This window comes from Erythrolamprus reginae, chromosome 4 (assembly GCF_031021105.1).
Source record: "Erythrolamprus reginae isolate rEryReg1 chromosome 4, rEryReg1.hap1, whole genome shotgun sequence".
Lineage (NCBI taxonomy): Eukaryota > Metazoa > Chordata > Lepidosauria > Squamata > Dipsadidae > Erythrolamprus > Erythrolamprus reginae.
Window position 1 is genome coordinate 84,753,932 of NC_091953.1, and position 21,588 is coordinate 84,775,519.

The following is a 21,588-nucleotide window of genomic DNA, read 5'->3' on the forward strand; positions in this document are numbered from 1 at the left end:
TATATGCTCACACTGCCATTTGGTATAAATATTTTTGGTTTCCATATCTCAATTTCTATTAGGGAGCACTGGAATCTTTAGGATAGGCTTTTCTAGAATCTTCCTCTCTTTTTCTTACAGCATCTGCTGCATTTCATTTTTAGCACCTAATATCCTTTACATTTTTCTTTAGGAAAAGAGACATACAATTCATTATTATTATTATTATTATTATTATTATTATTATTATTATTATTATTATTATTATTATTGTCATTGTTGCTATTGCTATTGCTATTGCTATTATTCTTTTTTATTCATTAAATATGAAACTCAGTCAACTGAACATTTTAAAAAGTGTCACAAATACCACTGATATGGGTTGATATGGGTTGCTGCCAGGCCCCTAGTTATCAACCAAGTATCTTCTTAAAATATATGATGTTCCAAGTAGCACAGTTTTTTGAAGTTCTGCTGATGTTATTGCAGGAAGCTGCTATTTCTTGATGTGTTTTGTGAAATTCTTGGACATGGTACCAAGTGCCCCAATGACAATGGATATTACTGTTACATGTTTCATCCATAGCCACATAGTTTCAATGGCCAGGTCATGATATTTTGTAATTTTTTCCAGTTCTTTTTCTTCGACTCTGGCATCTCCTGGTACAGTGATATCAATAAACTACAGTGATCCCTCAATTATCACGGGGGTTACGTTCCAAGACCTCCCGTGATAATCGATTTTCCGCGGTATAGTGGTGCGGAAGTAAAAACACCATCTGCGCATGCGCGCCCTTTTTCCATGGCCGCGCATGCGCAGATGGTGGAGCCGGGGAGCGACGAAAGTGCGGAGGCTGGCAATGGTTGTATTTAATGTCGGCCACCCATAGGCACCCGTTCGCCCGCCCACTCGCTTGCCGCTTGCTTGCCGCTCGCCCGCCCGCTTGCCGGCCCGCTTGCCGCTCGCCCGCCTGCTCGCCGCTCGCCCGTTCGCCTGCCGCTCGCTTGCCGCTCGCCCACCCACCCGCTCGCCCGCTCGCCGCTCGCTCGCCCACCGCTCGCCCGCCCGCCGCTCGCTTGCCTGCTCGCCCGCCGTTCGCCCGCCTGCGGGCGAAGAGAAAGAAAACAAGAGATGGAGGTTCGACTACTGTAATGCTCTCTACATGGGGCTACCTTTGAAAAGTGTTCGGAAACTTCAGATCGTGCAGAATGCAGCTGCGAGAGCAGTCATGGGCTTACCTAGGTATGCCCATGTTTCACCATCACTCCGCAGTCTGCATTGGCTGCCGATCAATTTCCGGTCACAATTCAAAGTGTTGGTTATGACCTTTAAAGCCCTTCATGGCACTGGACCAGAATATCTCCGAGACCGCCTACTGCCGCACGAATCCCAGCGACCAATTAGGTCCCACAGAGTGGGCCTTCTCCGGGTCCCGTCAACTAAACAATGTCGGTTGGCGGGCCCCAGGGGAAGAGCCTTCTCTGTGGCAGCACCGACTCTCTGGAACCAACTCCCCCCAGAGATTAGAACTGCCCCTACTCTCCCTGCCTTCCGTAAACTCCTTAAAACCCACCTCTGCCGTCAGGCATGGGGGAACTGAAACACCTCCCCCGGGCATGTTTAATTTATGCATGGTATGTTTGTGTGTGCGTCTGTTAGTTTATGGGGTTCTTTTAAAGCTTGTATAAATTTTAAAGTTTTCTGATTATTTATGATTTGTTCTATTCTGTTGTGAGCCGCCCCGAGTCTTCGGAGAGGGGCGGCATACAAATCTAAATAATAAATAAATAAATAAATAATAAAAAAGAGAGAAAGCAAGAGGGGGAGAGATAGAGAAAGAGAGAGAATGACAGGAAAGAAAGAGAAAGAGACTGAGAAGTGATTCTTGGTGATGACGTATGATGTCATTGGGTGGAAAAAACCGTGGTATAGAAAAAAAACCGCGGAGTATTTTTTAATTATTACTTTTTGAAAAACCGTGGTATAGCGTTTCGCGAAAATCGAGACCGCAAAAATCGAGGGATCACTGTATACTCTTCGGCCTTCGATTATCATGATATCTGGCATGTTGTGTTCCAAATGACATTCTGTCTCTATTCAAAAGTTCCACAAGAGCTTTACCATCACATTTTCAATAATTTTTTCCACTTTGATACAGTGGACTAATTTAACAACTCGATAATATCTAACTTTGTAATCAGTTTGCTCAATTTTGCTGCACTAACTTATTAAGTGTAAAACAGTTTCAACTTTGTTGTTGCAAAGGCAGCAGTTTGAATTGTCAGTGGATTTTTGTATCTTCACTTTCATGGCATTAGTTTGTAGTGCTTGTTCTTGAGTAGTGATATTAAATCTTCCATTTTTTTCTTGATGGTTCCCATCTTAAGCCATGCCCATGTAAGAATATCATCACATTTTCCTTCAATGTTTTTCAACTGTTGTCCATGCAAAGCTTTGGTTTTCCATCTATTTAATCTGTCATCCAGCTGTCATCCATCCTTAGATTCTGCCTTTGTTCCTGTTGTTTTTATAATGTTCTCCATTTCCACAGCCTGCAGCAATTTTTCTGTGCTTTGGTTCACATAATCATTCAAACTTCATATTTCTTCTTCTACAGTTTGATGGATTCACAATAGCCCTCTGCCTCCTATTTTCCTTGGCAGATACAACCTGTTGATATCACTTCGGGGACATAAAATGTGGTGCATATTCAAAAGTTTATACATTTTCCAGTCCAAGTTTTCCAATTCAGCCAAAGTCCAGTTGATGAATCCAGCTGAGTAGTGTATCACTGGAACTGCCTGTGTATTAATAGCTTTAATTATGTTTCCAGCATTCAGCTTTGATTTTAATATTTTGTGGACCTTCCCGATGTATTCCTTTTGTGTTGACTCTGACTTTTCCATTCAAGATGTTATCTGCTTCCAATATGCCTAGGTATTTGTAACCTTCATCCTTTGCTAATGCTTTCATTATGTTTCCATTCATTTCATTCTTCCATTTCCATTCTCTTCCTCCTCCTCCTCCTCCTCCTCCTCCTCCTCCTCCTCCTCCTCCTCCTCATTATTATTCCTCTGATTTGACATTAAATTTTGGGCAGCTTACAAAGGGTTGAAAATTTTAAAAAGACAAATAACTTCTATCATGCAATAGGATTGGGGATAAAGAATGATACAAGATTACTAAAAAATAAAGATATTCCTTTCTCTAAATATATGTTGAAAGATAATTGATCACAATAAAATTAATGTTCATAAGCTTAAAAAAATCAAATTCTCAGGGAATTTAATAGTGCAATTATACCAAAAATATAACACTTGTAATTATATATTTAAAAATTTGTAATGAAAACACATTAAATTTGTTAGTTGTGAAGTTGTGTCTGACCCATCACGATCCCATAGACAACCTTCATTTTATGAATAGTTAACAAATATACTTTACCTTTGGAAGAATTAATAAAAAGATATCTTAACTGCATCTTCCTGCTGTGTTTCTGAATTACAAGCCTGTGTGTTTACTTTAAATTAAAAACTTAATTGGACATTTATTTTTTTAAATACTGAGTGGCTTAAATTCTTATTGTCATATAAGAAATGCTTTAAATTCTTCATACATTCAAGGACTTACCGGTAGTTATGTTTCTATTAGTTCATTTATTTACTTATAAGTTTTCTGCAAATGTTTTAATGGAACACAATCTAAACAAATTAAACCATCCACTGACACAAATGAATCATTATCACAATATTTGGCATATAAATTGTTATTGCACTGTCTTTTACAAATAAATAGATATTCTCTAGGCAGGCATACCACCCAAGACAGGCAATCTTGGGTTTTGGATTAGCAGTAGTTTAAAATTAAGGTAGTAATTTTATATAATTTCAGATTAAAATATTTTTCTTCTCTGCTCTAAGGATGTGGAAATATGGGGGGGGGAGTGTTTCCATTAGACTATCAACAATCTTTGCCTTTAGAATGTCAATTAATAGAGAAGTCTTTTTACCCAGTCCTTAATGTTTGTACCATTTATGTTTTAATGTATTTTTTCTTTTTTCTGCTTTTATCCTTTAAGAATATTGAATCGGATAGCAGTTGATAACAGTCTGAGTCACTTTTTAATTGCCTCTCCCACAGGGAACCTTTCTACCTACCTTCCCTCTCTGCCTCACTCCTTCCTTTTGTAATCTGCATCAATTTGTAGCAGATCCTGAGCAGTTAGAAACATAATTAAAGCAAAACGAATGCTTAGAATGTGTACATGATTCTCATACTTGTCTTGTAGGAACTCTACTCATGCAAAAGTATGAGTTAAGTGGAACACACTAAGAAATATTAACACTACTTTCTTTTGGTAAAAAATTAAAAAATATTTATTAGAAAATCAGTTTAGAATTTAGAGTATTTCTAATGTGTCTGAATTTGGGAATAAAATTACACAGAAGCATTTTTAAACATTGCCTTTGATAAAAAGGTATTTCACAGCCAAAAATGTTATCTTTGAAAGATCCATTCTTTAGTCAGTTTGTTTTACTTAATAAGAAAATGTTACTGTCATGCCATCATCATTTTGAAGATTATAAGGCAACATCTAATATTTCAGAATTCCAAATGCTTTCATTGTGAAATAGTCACAGGATATTGGGTTTTATTTTATTTCATTTAATTATTTAGTTTGTTATACATGCATAAGATAACAGATATAAGTATAAACATGAACATGAACACAGGAAATGGATATGAATAATGGGAACAGTAAGATGGTGTTTGTAGGCATGCTGGTGCACTTATACACGTCCCTTAAAGACCTCTTAGGAATGGGCTGAGGTCCATAGTAGATGGTTTAAAGTTAAAGCTATGGTAGTTTGTTTGTTTGTTTGTTTGTTTGTTTGTTTGTTTGTTTGTTTGTTTCAAAGAAACACTTACTAAATCAGTTTGCTAAAACTGGACATATAGCAAAGGACTTAATGACAGACATACATTTCTCCTAAATGGACAAATATGACATGACTAAGAAAACCAAGATACTCTACTGGGATTTTCTTCAGTTTCCCAGACTATGTTACATTATTTGCTGGTTTTTCATTCAAATATTAACAGGTTCAAACTTATTTTGAAAGCAACCAAAGTCAGCTAAGTCATGCTTCCATCTGCTACGACCAGTAGTATTGCAACAACATAATGCAATAAAGTTAAAAGTTTCCCCTTTCCAGTTGTGTCCAACTTTAGGGGTGGTGATCATTTCTGTTTCTTAGCCAAGGGAGCCAGCATTGTCCAAAGATATTTCAAGGTAATCTGGCTAGAATGACTACACACAGAGGTGCACTGAATGCTGTAATCTTCCAATCCAAGTGTTACGTACATCTAGCTATTTGAAACTAAGACATTTCTATACTTGGTGTGAAATAGAACTTTAAATGAAATTGGGTAATTGCTAGCAATGGTGGAGGGGGGAACTGTAATATTTTTTAACATTATAGTTGAGATTGGATTGTTGGGTATTACTATGAAACTATCCAACTTTTTCATTTTCTTAACAAAGGCTACGTGAAAGGCAAAAAAATATTTTTATGCTACAGAACTTTATTTTGAATTGCCTCGGGAGGTGGCTGCATGAGGCTGCAGGGGAGCCGGGCAGGAGAGAGGGAAGCTCGCCGAGGCCAGGAGGGAGGAAACAGAGAAAAGGTGAGGAGTGCAGACGCAGCAGCAGCAGGGGAAAAAGAGAGAGCCAAGACCGGTAATCCCGGAAGTGACTGCTGCTAGTCAGCTGAAGCTGTGTGCAGCTTCATTTCCATTGGCAGAATGGTTCCATGCCCTGGTGGGTCCAGCCTACCCCTGCTGCCGGCGCTCGGGCCATTGCAGCGCCCGAGTGCCGGCAGAGACTCGAGTATAAGTCAGCCCATTTTTGGTGCTGAAAAACTAGACTTATACTTGAGTATATACGGTACATAAACAGATACATTAGTAAATGGATTCCTTCTCTTTTTACAAGAAAAATATAAGGAAGAAATCTCAGAAAGTTCCACCTTATGTTTCCATATTTCTAGTAGGAAATAGTTTTGCAGCTGAAATTCTTATAACCCTATCCCTTTCAGTTCAATGTGTTATTAAGAAAACTGAGCTATTTGTGCCTGAAAAATAGATTGTTCTCAGTTTGAGTTTACAGAGCCTGGCAGTAAAACCAAGTAAAAAAGCAAGATTATTTTTTAATTTAGCAAGTATTTTTGAAACTGGAGAAAAATGGCTTCAGTGTGTTATTTGAAATTTGCTAGATAATAAAATCATTTAATATTACACTGAAAACTGATGCACTGTCAAAAAGAAATTAACTGATGTTTCATCTGACACTTTTTTGAAAATAAAATGTTCAATGTTGCTCCATGAATTTAGATTCAATATATAAAAACAATACGAAAAGGAGGGAGCTATTGGGCATACTGATTCCGCTCTTTACCACCAGTTCCACCTGGAACTGGAACCAGTTCCATCCAACTTCAAGTTGCTAAAGAACAAAATTGGGAGTGACAGATTAACTAGAAATCATGGATATCTTTTAGCCTAAAACGGCTATACAGTAGTAACATTCATGCTAAGAAGTAGAAAGCTCTTTTTGTCAATTTTGAAACAGATCAGGCCTACTGCAGCATCTTTCCATTTCACTGCTTGCTACACAGAAGGAAAGGTCTGGAATATCAGGCTAGACAATAACAGATCATCCCATGGGAATCAATATCATCTCAACAAGTACTGTCCAGAGTTTAAGAGGAGTTGCAAGAGAGATCCAGAACACCTAATTGGACAATGCAACATGTGACGATAAGGGAGGGGATTATCTATTTTTTAATTATACAGAAACCGTGAGAAACAGTTAGATCTGGGGGGTTTTTTAATCTGTGCCGAAATGATGCACTCACTAAAATAGTTCTTTGACAAAGTTGAAGGGCACTTTTTGTACATTTGAAAGTTATGGTTTCTAGGTACCTTGATTCAAAAATTGTTGCAATATAATGCACCATTTGGGATAACGTAAGGGTATAAACAAACAGGTGGATACAATTATAGTAGTACACAGATGTTTTGTAACTCATCTAATGAGTAAGTCTATGCCAAAATACCTTAAGATTATCACTATCATCTCTATTTTCAAAGATAAAGATTAAAAAGATAGGATTTGAATACTTTGCTGTCTTTATTTTTCCTCTTAAAAACATACATACATATTTTCACCTAATCAGATATTTTCACCTAAACGTTTATAGTCATTAAATCAAACTTTTTTTTTAGTTTAATTTGTTTTCAAAGCCAAAAGCAATTTTTGTATTTCTTCTTAATCAGCTTGCTAGAATCCCCTGGGAAAATAAAGGAGAAACTGAGGACTGGAAGCAAATTTTCATTTTTTTTCTTTCCCCTGCTGTACATCCTGGCCTTTTTCACTGGGAGCTATCCTTGGTCCTGATTTACTGCAGTGACATACATTTTCTGCTTCCTCTTCTAAATTGAAAATTATGAAAACAGACAGAGGGACAGATAATGTAAAAACCATAGTCAATAACAGATTTCATCGGATATGTGGTCAGAATTGGTTTTGCTTCATAATTCATCTGTACTTTGTCTTACATTGTTCTGACTTACTCTTTTCAGATATGACAAAATATGATGCTTCTGTAGCAGTCACTAGATGCTCAAGAAAGTCTAAAAGATATGTTGGAACAGAATAGATATTGAAAAAGAGACTGACAGCATGGATGCTTACAAGGGTTTGCAAATATTATCTCATTCCTCAATAAGCCATAACCCATAAATCACAGTTATTTCTTTTTAAATTAAGTTAGCCTGTTTTTATACAAGCAATGATAAAAAGTCTATTCCTTCTTTTCTGTCTTTCAGCTGTAGATGTTTACTCTTAGTGACCAATAGGCACACTTCCAGTACAAATATTTCCTATAGGGAAATGTATGTATATTTCCAACTCCCCTCCCCCCATTTCCCCCTCTTTTTGGTGTTGGAAGGTATCATTTCCACAAACAAAAAAGTTGGAACATAACTAAGTTATAATTAACCTAGTACAGATTTTTTAATTACTTCTGTTTTTTTTCTTTGTATGTATGTCTGAAAGTTAGCCTGCCAAAAACCCATCAATAATTATTCTACCATGCCTTAGAACCTAATTGACCAACCATAAGTATTCCATTTTTAATACATATGATTGCTAAGAAATATCTGTTGTTTTGATTTCCTTTCTTTGTTATACATTGCTCAGAATCTGATAATGGTATAAAAATGGCCAATAAATAAATGTAATGAATAAGTGGCTAAAAAGAAAATGAGTTACAGTATTTTGATCTTGCAAGTTCATCCAGTGGTATGCCCATTTGCAAAGAAAAGTGCTTCACAGAATAGCTCAGTGATTGTTATCCAATCTCTATTTTAGGGAAATTGGGGAAATCTAATGAAAAAAATCTAATGTTTCTATGAAGCTGATTGTAGTAGCAATGCAATTTAGTAAGAAAAAGGTATTTTTCTGGTTATATATCTATGGCATTAATGCTGTATTTTCCCTTTTTTATGTATGCAACTTCTTAAAAGCTGATATATTTTGAATTTTAATGCTCAAAAGTTAATATTTTCTGACAGGAACACTATTCTAAAGAATCAAATCTCTTGAGTAGAAAGTTTGATTAAAAGTGATTTGATTTGATTTGTATGCCGTCCCTCTCTGGAGACTCTATGCTTCATTTCTTGCCAAAATACTGCTCAAAACTGTAATTCCTTGATCTGTCTGCATAATCTGGATTATAAATGAATTTGTTTTCATCATCAATTCCATGAATCATATCAAGCAATGTTTCAGCCTTCAGAATTTAGATAAGAATAAGATCTTTGCTAAAACTCGATGTATATATGTAAATATAATTTATGTAATAGTAAATAAGCACCATTAGATTTATTAGATTTATTTATTTATTTATTAGATTTGTATGCCACCCCTCTCCGTAGACCCAGGGCGTCTAACAACAGTAGTAAACAGCATATAACAAATCTAATGTTTAAAATAATTAAAAACCCTTATTTAAAACCAAACATACACACAAACATACCATGCATAAATTATATAGGCCTAGGGGGAAAAGGGTAGTTCAGTTCGCCCAAGCCTGACGACAGAGGTGGGTTTTAAGGAGCTTACGAAAGGCAAGGAGGGTAGGGGCAATTCTGATCTCCGGGGGGGAGCTGGTTCCAGAGGGTTGGGGCCGCCACAGAGAAGGCTCTTCCCCTGGGTGCCACCAGATGACATTGTTTAGTTGACGGGACCCGGAGAAGACTGACTCTGTGAGACCTAACCGGTCGCTGGGATTCATGCGGCAGAAGGCGGACCCAGATATATTCTGGTCCAATGCCATGAAGGGCTTTATAGGTCATAACCAACACTTTGAATTGTGACCGGAAACTGATCGGCAATCAATGCAGGCTGCGGAGTGTTGGTGTAACATGGGCATACCTGGGGAAGCCCATGATTGCTCTCGCAGCTGCATTCTGCACGATCTGAAGTTTCCGAACACTCTTCAAAGGTAGCCCCAGGTAGAGAGCATTACAGTAGTCGAGCCTCGAGGTGATGAGGGCATGAGTGACTGTAAGCAGTGACCCCCAGTCCAAATAGGGCCACAAGTGGTGCACCAGGCAAACCTGGGCAAACGCCCCCCCTCGCCACAGCTGAAAGATGTTTCTCCAATGTGAGCTGTGGATCGAGGAGGATGCCCAAGTAGCGGACTGTCTCTGAGGGGGTCAATGTTTCCCCCCTCCAGGGTGATGGATGGACAGATGGAATTGTCCCTGAGAGGCAAAACCCACAGCCACTACATCTTATCAGGGTTGAGTTTGAGTCTGTTGACACCCATCCAGACCCCAACAGCCTCCAGGCACCGGCACATCACATCCACTACTTCGTTGACTGGACATGGGGTGGAGATGTACAACTGGGTATCATCCGCCTACTGATGATACCTCACCCCATGCCTTTGGATGATCTCGCCCAGCGGTTTCATGTAGATATTAAATAGCCCGGGGGAGAGGACCGACCCCTGAAGCACCCCACAAGGGAGAGACCTAGAGGTCGACCTCTGACCCCCCACTAACACCGACTGCGACCGACTGGAGAGGTAGGAGGAGAACCACTGAAGAACAGTGCCTCCCACTCCCAACCCCTCCAGTCGGCGCAGAAGGATACCATGGTCGATGGTATTGAAAGCCACTGAGAAGTCGAGAAGCACCAGGACAGAGGATAAACCCCTGTCCCGGGCCCGCCAGAGATCATCCATCAACGCGACCAAAGCAGTTTTCATGCTGTAGCTGGGCTTGAATCCTGACTGCTGAGGGCTGAGGTAATTGGCTTCTTCCAAGGACCGCTGGAGCGCCACCACCTTCTCGACAACCTTCCCCATAAAGGGAAGGTTGGAGACTGGACGATAGTTATTGAGAATGGCTGGGTCCAGGGAAGGCTTCTTGAGGAAGGGGCGCACAAGTGCCTCCTTGTAGGGATCCGAAAAGGATCCCCTCCTCAGAGAAGCGTTGACAATCTCCTGGACCCAGCTCCATGTCACCTCCCTGCTGGCCGAAATCAGCCAGGAGGGACATGGATCCAGTAAGCAGGTGGCGGAACTCACAGCTCCAATGGCCTTGTCCATTGGTCTTGTCCATTTGTACTACAGGCACATCACAAAAATGTCCAACTTTTATTTTAATGTTTTTTTCTCCTTTTCTGTGTGAGTTTAATTGTTTGTATTTTGTGTTTTTAAATAAAGTTTACTTTTATTTAAAAATAATAATTTAGACAAGCTAAACTTTCAGAACCTAGATAATAAAAGAAAGAAAAACTCATGAATAAAAAAATTCATAGGTGACACACACACACACAGAGTCTAACAGGATGGATTTGATTTAAATCAAGAAGATTTAAATCACTAGTAAAAAGGCTTGATTAAAATTACCGTAACTCAATTTAAATCGTAATTTTTAAAGAGGAACTATCATCTCTTTCACTCAGCGGCTCCTGCTCTGACCCACTGTTGACTCACCAACAGTCCCTTTCACTTTATTGGGATGACTAGTGATGTGACAGTGATTCAACAAGGTAAGGGACGTGGCAGAAAGCAGGTGAGTGGATGTGCGCTAACAAGCAATGCCATAATGGATCTATAAGCTGCTTCATTTTTACTACTTGCCCTTCCTCCTAACACACAAAGCTTAGTAGTATGATGCATTTCTCTTCAAATAATCATAGTTTGTAGTGTAGATTTGCAAAACAATGGGATAAAGGAATATTCCTTAACTTTGTTTATGATTTCTCTCAGTTACTGTGAAATTGTGTTCATGCATCAATGCAGTTCATGTTATCTCAGCTTGCAGAGCTTGAATTCACTGAATGAGTTTACCAAAAATGTAAATATTGAATATATACTCTCATGCTACATAACTAAGCTTATTTCATGCTGAATAAACTAAATTATTAATGTACCTTAAACAGAAAACTACCTTTAGATATTTACTCCAAAAGCATTTTATTAAAATAAATTTGATAAAAATAAAAAAAATCTGATTTAAATTTTTAAAATCCAATTTGAATGAAAACATTTTTTTAAAATAAAAATCATAGATTTTTATCCACCCTGTATTCTAATGACAATTTTCTAATATGACTGTAAACAGATTAGTCAGCTGAATCTCACTTGGATTCAACTACAAAAATCATAGATGTTTTATTTTGGGGAGACTTACTTGGAGAACTTGAAGAACAATAATATTACATCTTCAGCTTCATTGTAATATAAATATGTAATTATTTTACAATCATAAAATGACCTCTTGCCTTTAGGTATTTCATGCTTTTAAAAAACCCAAGGAATTTTAGATACTAAAAATAATTTCAGTATCAAATATAAAAATTCCTAAATAATAAAATTTTCTAAACTTAAATTATTTTTATAATTTATTTTTATTAAAAATAAAATACTATTAGATAAAGCAATTTTTAATTTAGTTCAACAAGGTACGGTAATCTTAAGATATTTTCCCATAATGCAACATATTATATAGTTCTTGGAAATCGTCTATCATTTATTGATTCCTGCATTTATAACCTACTGTTAAAAGCTTAAAAGCCCGAGGCAGCTTCTCTAAAAACACTTAACAGCTAATGCATAGATTCCTTATTTAACATAAAATCACCTACCAAAAAGGATTAAAATGATATCAAATGAAAAGATATAATATTGTTTATCAAGCCAAAAATTGTATGTTAACACTCTCAATGCAACGTATTAAAACATGTAGAGTACTTTGTGCTACAATGACAATACAGTGGTAACTCTACTTACGAATGCCTTTACCAATGAACTTTTCAAGGTTAGGTTTGACTTACTTGATCACTCTAGGCCAGTGTTTTTCAACCAGTGTGCCGCGAGATATGGTCAGGTGTGCCGCGAAGAAGGAAGCTCAGGTTCCGGTCTCGCAACTTTTTGCTGAGAGAGAGAGAGAGAGAAAGCAAGAGAGAGAGAAAGAGAGTGAGAGAGAGAGAAAGTAAGTAAGAGAGAGAAAGAAAACAAAGAGAGAGAAAGCAAGAATGAGAGAGAGAAAGCAAGAATGAGAGAGAGAGAAAGCAAGAATGAGAGAGAAAGCAAGAGAGAGCGAAAGAGAGAAAAGAAAGCAAGAGAGAAAGAAAGCAAGAGAGAGAGAGAGAAAAGGAGAGGAAGGGAGGGAGAGAGAGAAATGAGAGAAAAAAGGGGAGGAAAAAAGAGAAATGAGAAAATGATTGAGACAGAGAATGAGAGGAAAGAGAGAGAAACAAAAGAGAGAGAGAAGTGACTCTTGATTTAAAGCATATGATAAAAAGCACCCAAAGAATAAGAGAGAAAAAAACCCCAGCCCTCACCTGTTTTGGGAAATGGTTCAAGAGTATGTATACGCGCGCGCGCACACACACACACACACACACACAGAGGGAGGGAGGACACAGGGATGGAAAAAGAGAGAAGAGTGTATTAGGGTGTCATTTTGAGTCATTTTGGGTGGTGGTGTGCCCCAGGATTTTGTAAATGTAAAAAAATGTGCCGCGGCTCAAAAAAGGTTGAAAATCACTGCTCTAGGCACTATCTAATTCTAAGCCGAGGGCTCTTTGTTTTGTTTTTTAAACAGCCCACTTTGCATACTGCGTTTTCTTGCTGTGCTTTCTGAAATATAATTCATTTTATAAATGAAATGAAATGCATTCTCCCTCAGTTTTGGATGTGCAGGGTATAATAAACGCCAAAGAAAACTGAAGATTCCTACCAGCCACCTTTATCAGAGAGTATATGAAGTTCAATATTCGTGTATCCTGCTAGAAATGAAATATTTGCAACAATAGTGGAATCCATAATCTCTGAGACAAACTAACAATCATATAAATGTATAGGAGAAACTAATAGACATTCTATCTGATTTATAGTCCCCTCTTCTCTTACCTGAACTATATAATAGTTCAGTTCTTTTCTTTACCAAAACGAAAATAAGAAAACTGGTTCCTCTGGAGAAAATACTTTATGGATATTTTATTGCCAGTACTTAATGTAATTATTCATAAAGCTTCAGATGAATACCTGAACTTATTTTATCATTAAACCTAGCACCTGCAAGGTTATTGCAAGTTCTGGAACCAGATACCTTGGATGACAATTTCAGCAATCTCAAAATTATTGGTCACATTGAATAGCTGTGTAGGACAGAGCAGTTGAAAGACACAACTTCTATATCTTTGTCCTATGGGACATAGCAATGCTGCCTAGTTTGGGTGTTTGCAACTCCTGGCTCCAGAGAATGAACCCATCAGGACAAGATTCAACACTCCATCTGCATTTAAAAGACAAAGGCTACACTTTTGAAGACAGCAAAGTTCAAATTTTGGACAGAGAAGACCGTTGGTTTGAAAGAAGCATCAAAGAGGCCATCTATGTCAAAATTGAACAGCCCTCTCTCAACAGAGGGACAGGGATACAACATCATCACTGGAGTACTGTATTCAGTTCTGTTCACCACACTTCAAAAGAGACATTGAAACTCTAGAGAAGGTGCAAAAAAAAAGCAACCAAGATGATTAAGGGACTGGAAACCAAGACTTACAAAGAGAGACTGAGGGAACTGGGCATAGATAGCCTAGAGAAAAGGAGGGCCAGAGCGAACATGATAGCAGTCTACAAGTATACGAGGGGATGTCACAGAGAGGAGGGGATCACTTTATTCTCCAGGGCACCAGAGGGCCGGACGAGGAACAACGGCTGGAAGCTGACCAAGGAGAGATTCAACAGGGAGATAAGGAGGAACTTCCTGACGGTCAGAGCGATCAACCAATGGAGCAACCTACCAGCAGACGTGAACTCCAACACTCTGGACATTTTTAAGAGAAAATTGAACTGCCACTTGACTGGTGTGCTATAGGGTTCCTGCTTGGGCAGGGGGTTGAACTTGATGGCCTTCATGGTCCCTTTCAACTCTAACAATCAATCAATAAATAAATCAATAAATCATCTATTTACAGTCTACAACACACAGCCCTTTCAGCAGTTCCAAGGTCCTTTTGCATTATTCCATGTCCTTTTGTATTTGTCAGGTACCCTGATGACACAGATAAACCTCTAGGCAGCCTCAACGACTTGCTAAAAGAATACAAATGACCAGCTGATTGCAAGAAGTATAAATCTTTTCAACATTTTTCCTGATGATCTAACACTGCAGTCTTGGGAATACATCAGGCATTAACATCACAGAAAGTACAGCTAAAAGAAAAACTATCAAGAAAAATTGATGTATACAGTGATCCCCCGGTTATTGCGTTCCCGATCATTGCGAACGGGCTAATTTGCGATTTTTAAGCAATTGCTACCATCTCGATCGTTGCGAAACGCTTTACAGGCTACATCGCGATTTTTCGGGGGGGGGGGGAAAGTTAAAAATACTTGCGCGGTTTTTCCCGCTCAAACTGACCAAACTGACGTGTAGCATTGCTGGTTGGCCGAAATCTCGGCCAATCAGCTTTGCCATTGCAATGGCAATGGTGATACAGCAAAATTTCAGCCAATCACCGTTGTCATTGCTGATGGGCAGAAATCTCGGCCAATCAGTGTTGTTTGCTCAGCTTTGCTTTGCTTTGCTTTGCAACTTGCAACTTTTGCAGCCGTTTCTTGGAGCTTGCCTGTCTTGGAGTTCTGTCTTGGAGTTCTGTCTTGGAGTTGTGTCTTGCATCTGTGTCTTGGAGCTCTTTGTGAAGACTTCATGGAAGATGGCACCTAAACGTTGCACCCGTAGTGGAGCCGGCGATGCTAAAAAGACCCGGAAGATGCTGACAATCAAGGAGAAGATTGAACTTTTGGACATGCTGAAAGCGGGACATTCTAATGTAGAGGTTGGTCGGCATTATGGGATCAACGAATCGACTGTGCGATACATTAGGAAAGAGGAGAAGAAGATAAGGCAAACTTCTCTGATATCATTCAACAAGGGTGCAAAAAGAATAGTGACGCCTAGAAACAAACGCCTTATGAAGATGGAAGCTGCTTTGTCTGTGTGGGTACAAGACTGCCACAAAAAGAGCATTGCTTTGGATACCAACACCATAAGGACCAAGGCACAGCAATTGTACAACCGTCTTGAACACACAGAAGGAGGCGATGCAGATGAGGGAAACGCAGGTAAGGGCTGGGGTTTTTTATTCTGTCATTACATACTGTATTTAAGTGTTAAGTGTTAAGGATGGAAGGAGGGATGGATGGAAAGAGGGAGGGAGGGAGAGAAGGATGGAAGGAGGGAGGGATGGAAGGAGGGAGGGATGGATGGAAGGAGGGAGGGAGGGAGGGAGAGAAGGATGGAAGGAGGGAGTGATGGAAGGAGGGAGAGATGTTAGGAGGGAGGGAGAGAAGGGAAGGAGGGAGGGAGGGATGGAAGGAGGGAGGGAGGCAGAGAAGGATGGAAGGAGGGAGTGATGGAAGGAGGGAGGGAGGGATGTTAGGAGGGAGGGGGAGAAGGGAGGGAGGGAGGGAGGGAGAGAAGGATGGAAGGAGGGAGGGATGGATGGAAGGAGGGAGGGAGGGAGAGAAGGATGGAAGGAGGGAGTGATGGAAGGAGGGAGGGATGTTAGGAGGGAGGGAGAGAAGGGAAGGAGGGAGGGAGGGAGAGAAGGGTGGAAGGAGGGAGGGATGGATGGAAGGAGGGAGGGAGAGATGGATGGAAGGAGGGAGGGATGGAAGGAGGGAGGGATGTTAGGAGGGAGGGAGAGAAGGGAAGGAGGGAGGGAGGGAGAGAAGGATGGAAGGAGGGAGGGAGGGATGGAAGGAGGGAGGGATGTTAGGAGGGAGGGAGAGAAGGGAAGGAGGGAGGGAGAGAAGGATGGAAGGAGGGAAGGAGGTTAGGAGGGAGAGAGGGATGGAAGGACTGTATGCTTTCATTCAAGTCACTTCTCTCTCCCTTTCCTGTCATTCTCTGTAGATGAAGGGGCTGTTGACTCTGAAGACCCCCAGCCATCAACATCTTCTGCTTCTTCAGCCCCAGCCACATTCACAGCAAGCAAAGGGTGGTTTGACAGATTTCAACGGCGCTATGGCCTGAAGAGTGTGTCATTGCATGGAGAAGCTGCCTCAGCAGATACAGGTGCAGCTGAAAACTTTGTCCGGCGCACCTTTAAAGATCTAATTGCAGAAGGGGACTACCTTCCAGAACAGGTGTTCAACATGGATGAAACAGGCCTGTTCTGGAAGAGGATGCCTTCACGGACTTTCTTGATGCAAGATGAAGCCAAAGCCCCTGGCTTTAAGGCCATGAAAGATAGAGTGACTTTGGTCATGTGTGGGAATGCAGCAGGCTTTTTGCTGAAGCCAGGGCTAATTTATAAGTCACGAAATCCAAGAGCCCTCAAGAACAGAAATAAGAATGCATTGCCAGTGTACTGGATGCATAATCCTAAAGCATAGATTACAAAACCCCTCACGCGGGACTGGTTTCATCAGTGCTTCATCCCACAGGTGCAGGTTTATTTGGCTGCCAAAGGACTAGATTTCAAAGTGCTTCTCCTAATGGACAATGCTGGAGGCCATGATGACCTGGCAGATGAACATGATGGGGTGCAAGTCGAATTCTTGCCACCAAACACCACATCGCTTATCCAGCCGATGGATCAAGGTATTATCTGCGCATTTAAGGCACTGTACACGTGCAATTCTCTTGGAAGCATCGTGGAAGCAATGGATGCTGATCAAAACTTCACATTGAAGGCCTACTGGCGTCAGTACACAATTGCATCTTGTCTGAAGAACATTCAGAGTGCCTTAGTGGATATGAAGTCACAGACAATGAATGCCTTCTGGAGGAAATTATGGCCAGAAGTGGTGCATTATCACAGGGGATTTGCTCCGGAAGAAATTCAAGATGCTGCAGTCCAGAAGTCTGTGAAGCTGGCACAGGCACTGGGTGGAGAAGGCTTCGTTGACATGACACCAGAGGAAGTCAATGGTTTGCTTGATGAACATGGCCTACCGCTGACAGACAAAGATCTGGAGGAGCTGACCAGGTCAGCGAGTGAAGAAGAGGAGGGAGCTGAAGAATCTGAGGAAGAAGAAGATGTTGGCCTAACGCTTGAGCGGCTTGCAGAAATGAACAGAACTGCTGCACATCTGCAACGCATGGCGGAACTTTGGGATCCCAACATGACTCACTCTATACACTTTAAGGCCTCCCTTGACAACACCATTGCACCATACAGAGCCATGTTAGCCAAGCAAAAGAAAACGCGCCAACAACTGCCCATAACTATGTTTGTCACGAAAACCAAGAGGTCTGTCACACCATCACCTGCAGTGTCCATTGTAGACATGGTGATAGAAGAAGATCCCGATTTATCCTAGTTATGCTAACCCCCCCCAAAAAAAATGTAAAAATGTAAATAAATATTTTTGTTATTGTTTCTATCAGGATGACTAAGTGTTATTCAATGTGTACAGTACAGGTTACAGGTACAGGTAGAGGTACAGTACAGTACTGTACTGTACAGTACATTAAGGGGATGGGAAATGGTAATTTGTGGGTTGAAAGTGTTGGGACTGAGTGGCATAGAGAAGAATGAATGAATGACTGAGTGAATGAAATTCAAACACAGGTGAGGGCTGGGGTTTTTTATTCTGTCATTGTTTAAGTGCTTTTTACGAAAGGAAGGAGGGATGGAAGGAGGGAGGGATGGAAGGAGGACATGAGAGCCAAAAAACCTGGTTCAAAATGGACTTGGAAATCATAAGTGGCAAGTGTACTCACTGAGAGCTAGCAACTTGAGAGCAGAAAAAAACCAGGTTCAAAATGGACTTGGAAATCATAAGTGGCAAGTGTACTCACTGAGAGCTAGCAACTTGAGAGCAGAAAAAAACCTGGTTCAAAATGGACTGGGAAATCATAAGTGGCAAGTGTACTCACTGAGAGCTAGCAACTTGAGAGCAGAAAAAACCAGGTTCAAAATGGACTTGGAAATCATAAGTGGCAAGTGTACTCACTGAGAGCTAGCAACTTGAGAGCAGAAAAAAACCAGGTTCAAAATGGACTTGGAAATCATAAGTGGCAAGTGTACTCACTGAGAGCTAGCAACTTGAGAGCAGAAAAAAACCAGGTTCAAAATGGACTTTGAAATCATAAGTGGCAAGTGTACTCACTGAGAGCTAGCAACTTGAGAGCAGAAAAAAACCAGGTTCAAAATGGACTTGGAAATCATAAGTGGCAAGTGTACTCACTGAGAGCTAGCAACTTGAGAGCAGAAAAAAACCAGGTTCAAAATGGACTTGGAAATCATAAGTGGCAAGTGTACTCACTGAGAGCTAGCAACTTGAGAGCAGAAAAAAACCAGGTTCAAAATGGACTTGGAAATCATAAGTGGCAAGTGTACTCACTGAGAGCTAGCAACTTGAGAGCAGAAAAAAACCTGGTTCAAAATGGACTGGGAAATCATAAGTGGCAAGTGTACTCACTGAGAGCTAGCAACTTGAGAGCAGAAAAAAAACCTGGTTCAAAATGGACTTGGAAATCATAAGTGGCAAGTGTACTCACTGAGAGCTAGCAACTTGAGAGCAGAAAAAAACCAGGTTAAAATTGGACTGGGGGGGGGGGACCGGCATGAAAAATAACCATTGCCAGCCTCCGAACTGCCGTCGCCCCACCGTCTGCGCATGCGCGGCCTTAAAATAATTTTTAAAAAAGATCGCGCATGCGCAGATGGTGTTTTTACTTCCGCAGCGCTACTTCGCGAAAACCCGCTCATTGCGGGGGGTCCTGGAACGGAACCCTCGCAATAACCGGGGGATCACTGTATAGCAGAAATTTAATGCATATTTTCAAATGCCATTTGTTAAATAAAATATATCATGTAAATTTGATGTCATGAATTTACAGGGCTGTGAGAACACCAAGAATTAGTTGGGGCGAGCCACAAATGTTAAAAAACCATCCATCAAATCATACAATTTATTATTATTGGTCATTGTTGGTTATTTAAGAATGTTCTAAAACTGATGCAGCATGTTGTCTTAGTAGTTTGAGTGAAATCTTCTAATAACTAACAATTTAACCAATTCTAGTTTTTCATTTTACAGTCTTAAAAGTGATGGGTTTTACAAAATCTTCATACTGCTAGTGGTAAAAAAAACTTGCCAGTATAACTACAGCAACTTTCTTAATAATTTATTAAACATGCATACCCAACTCTCAACAATTTATTAACTCAAAAACCAAATCCATGCAACAAAAGCTGTCCAAGAGATTCTTTCAAGCATTTTTTAATGAGAAAATCCCACTTTTCTTGAAACCCATTTTTATATCCAGCACACATGTAAAATAGAATAGTAGCACCTGAGGTTGAAGCTTTCTACTTTGGAAATAATAAGGCAATAGATAAAAATGGAATACATCAATGGTATTTTGACTCTGCCTAATCTTCTGGCAATATTTATAGCCAGGAACAGGAACAGGAATTATTACAATTTAAATTTCTCATGAGGACTTTTGATCACATAAAAGGATTAATGTAACAATTGAACAAAAAGACATGAATGATAAAGTTCTTCCCCACTAAATAATCACTGAGAATATTAACTGGACAATTAATTTTAATTAGACCTAAATCATTCATCTCTCCCCTACATAATCTGTGCATACAACATACTAATTTTAATGGTATTTAAGTATAACATGTATAAATTTAGCATACATACATATTTATTAGATTATTTACAGTAACATTTGTAATTTAGCTCCGTATTTTAGAGTCACACTAAGCAGTTTCTAACCACCCAGTCCAATTAAACTATAAAAGAGAAGCATGATTGTATAAGAAATGTACCATCTAAATCAGACAAGCTTAATGAGCTTCCAATAAGAATCTCTTAGTATGTCTGACATTAATCAACTAGTTCTGAGATAAGCATTCAATAGAACAGGTCAGCTGTTTCAAGCATCTAAAGCAGTGATGGCAAACCTTTTTTGGCTCACGGGCCAAAAGAGTGTGCAGGTGCGCACTAGCGCGTGTGCACATGATCACACCCATGCCCTCCCCCTGTGTATGCATATTCCCCTTACCCCACATACATGTGCACAGGCCTCACTGAATGGACTTCTGAAGCGTGGGGATGGCAAACAATGGCCAAATGGGCAAACTGGAAGTTCAGAAAGAAAGTTCTGATTGGCTTGTTGGGCCATTTTTCACCATCCTCAAGATTCAGGAAGCTCCCCTAAAATCTGGGGAGAGTGAAAACAACTGAAAAGAAGGCCAAAAATCAGCTGGCCCACGTGCGCATGTACGCTGGAGCTGACATAGGGCAATGCCTCACGTGCCCTCTGATATAGCTCCACGTGCCACCTGTGGCGCGCGTGCCATAGGTTCACGATCATGGATCTAAGGGGTAACTTTTCATGCTTCTAGATATTAAATGGAACACATCAAATATGACATTTTTATGGCTCAGAAAAATCGGGCAATTATTTTAAAATTCAAGATGGGTATTTTATACTTGCAGCTAGTAAGTTGTTTGTTGTGAAACAATAATATAAACTTTAATTTCAATTGTCATATTTTCTAAGAGCCAAGATAGATTTCTGGTGACCAGATTATGCTGAATAAAAACTACAGCTTCTCAATGAATAATATCTTAACGGTTCAAAATAAATCTATGTTCTTTAGTCTCCAGTTCTTTTTAGTGTGGAACATCTTCCAATCCAAGCTTCTTCCTGTCTCTGATTTTCTTTAAATGATGAGATTGATAAAGCAAAGCAAGCTATTAAACAAAGACAAGAAGATATAGATCTGAAGAATAATGTGCAGCTGCTTCAGAGCTCTACCAATTACATCATAAAACAAAGAAACTGTAACCCACGTAATACTTATACCAATTATCCTATCCCAAATGTTATAGACTTCTCCTCTCCTTTGTAATCCTGGATCCTGAATGGCAATTAAAATCAGGCACTCTTTTCACACAGAGATTTCTCTGTGCCTTTGATGGGGTTGCACTATTCAGACAGTCTGTAACTTGGGGGTTCTCTTGGACTCGCAGTTACTG

At 39.8% G+C, this 21,588-nt stretch overlaps 1 protein-coding gene across 4 annotated transcripts in view; it reads right to left on the bottom strand.

The window, feature by feature from the left end:
* The window catches only part of FRMPD4 (FERM and PDZ domain containing 4), a 295,945-nt gene that overhangs the window by 242,769 nt on the left and 31,588 nt on the right, over nucleotides 1-21,588 (bottom strand). The window contains exon 2 of one of the 4 annotated variants that reach the window (XM_070750808.1): nucleotides 12,396-12,495. The exons of the other annotated variants lie outside the window; for them this stretch is intronic. The gene's annotated coding sequence lies outside the window, so the exon portion shown is untranslated. The remainder of the gene's footprint in view (nucleotides 1-12,395; nucleotides 12,496-21,588) is intronic. 4 annotated transcript variants of the gene reach the window in all.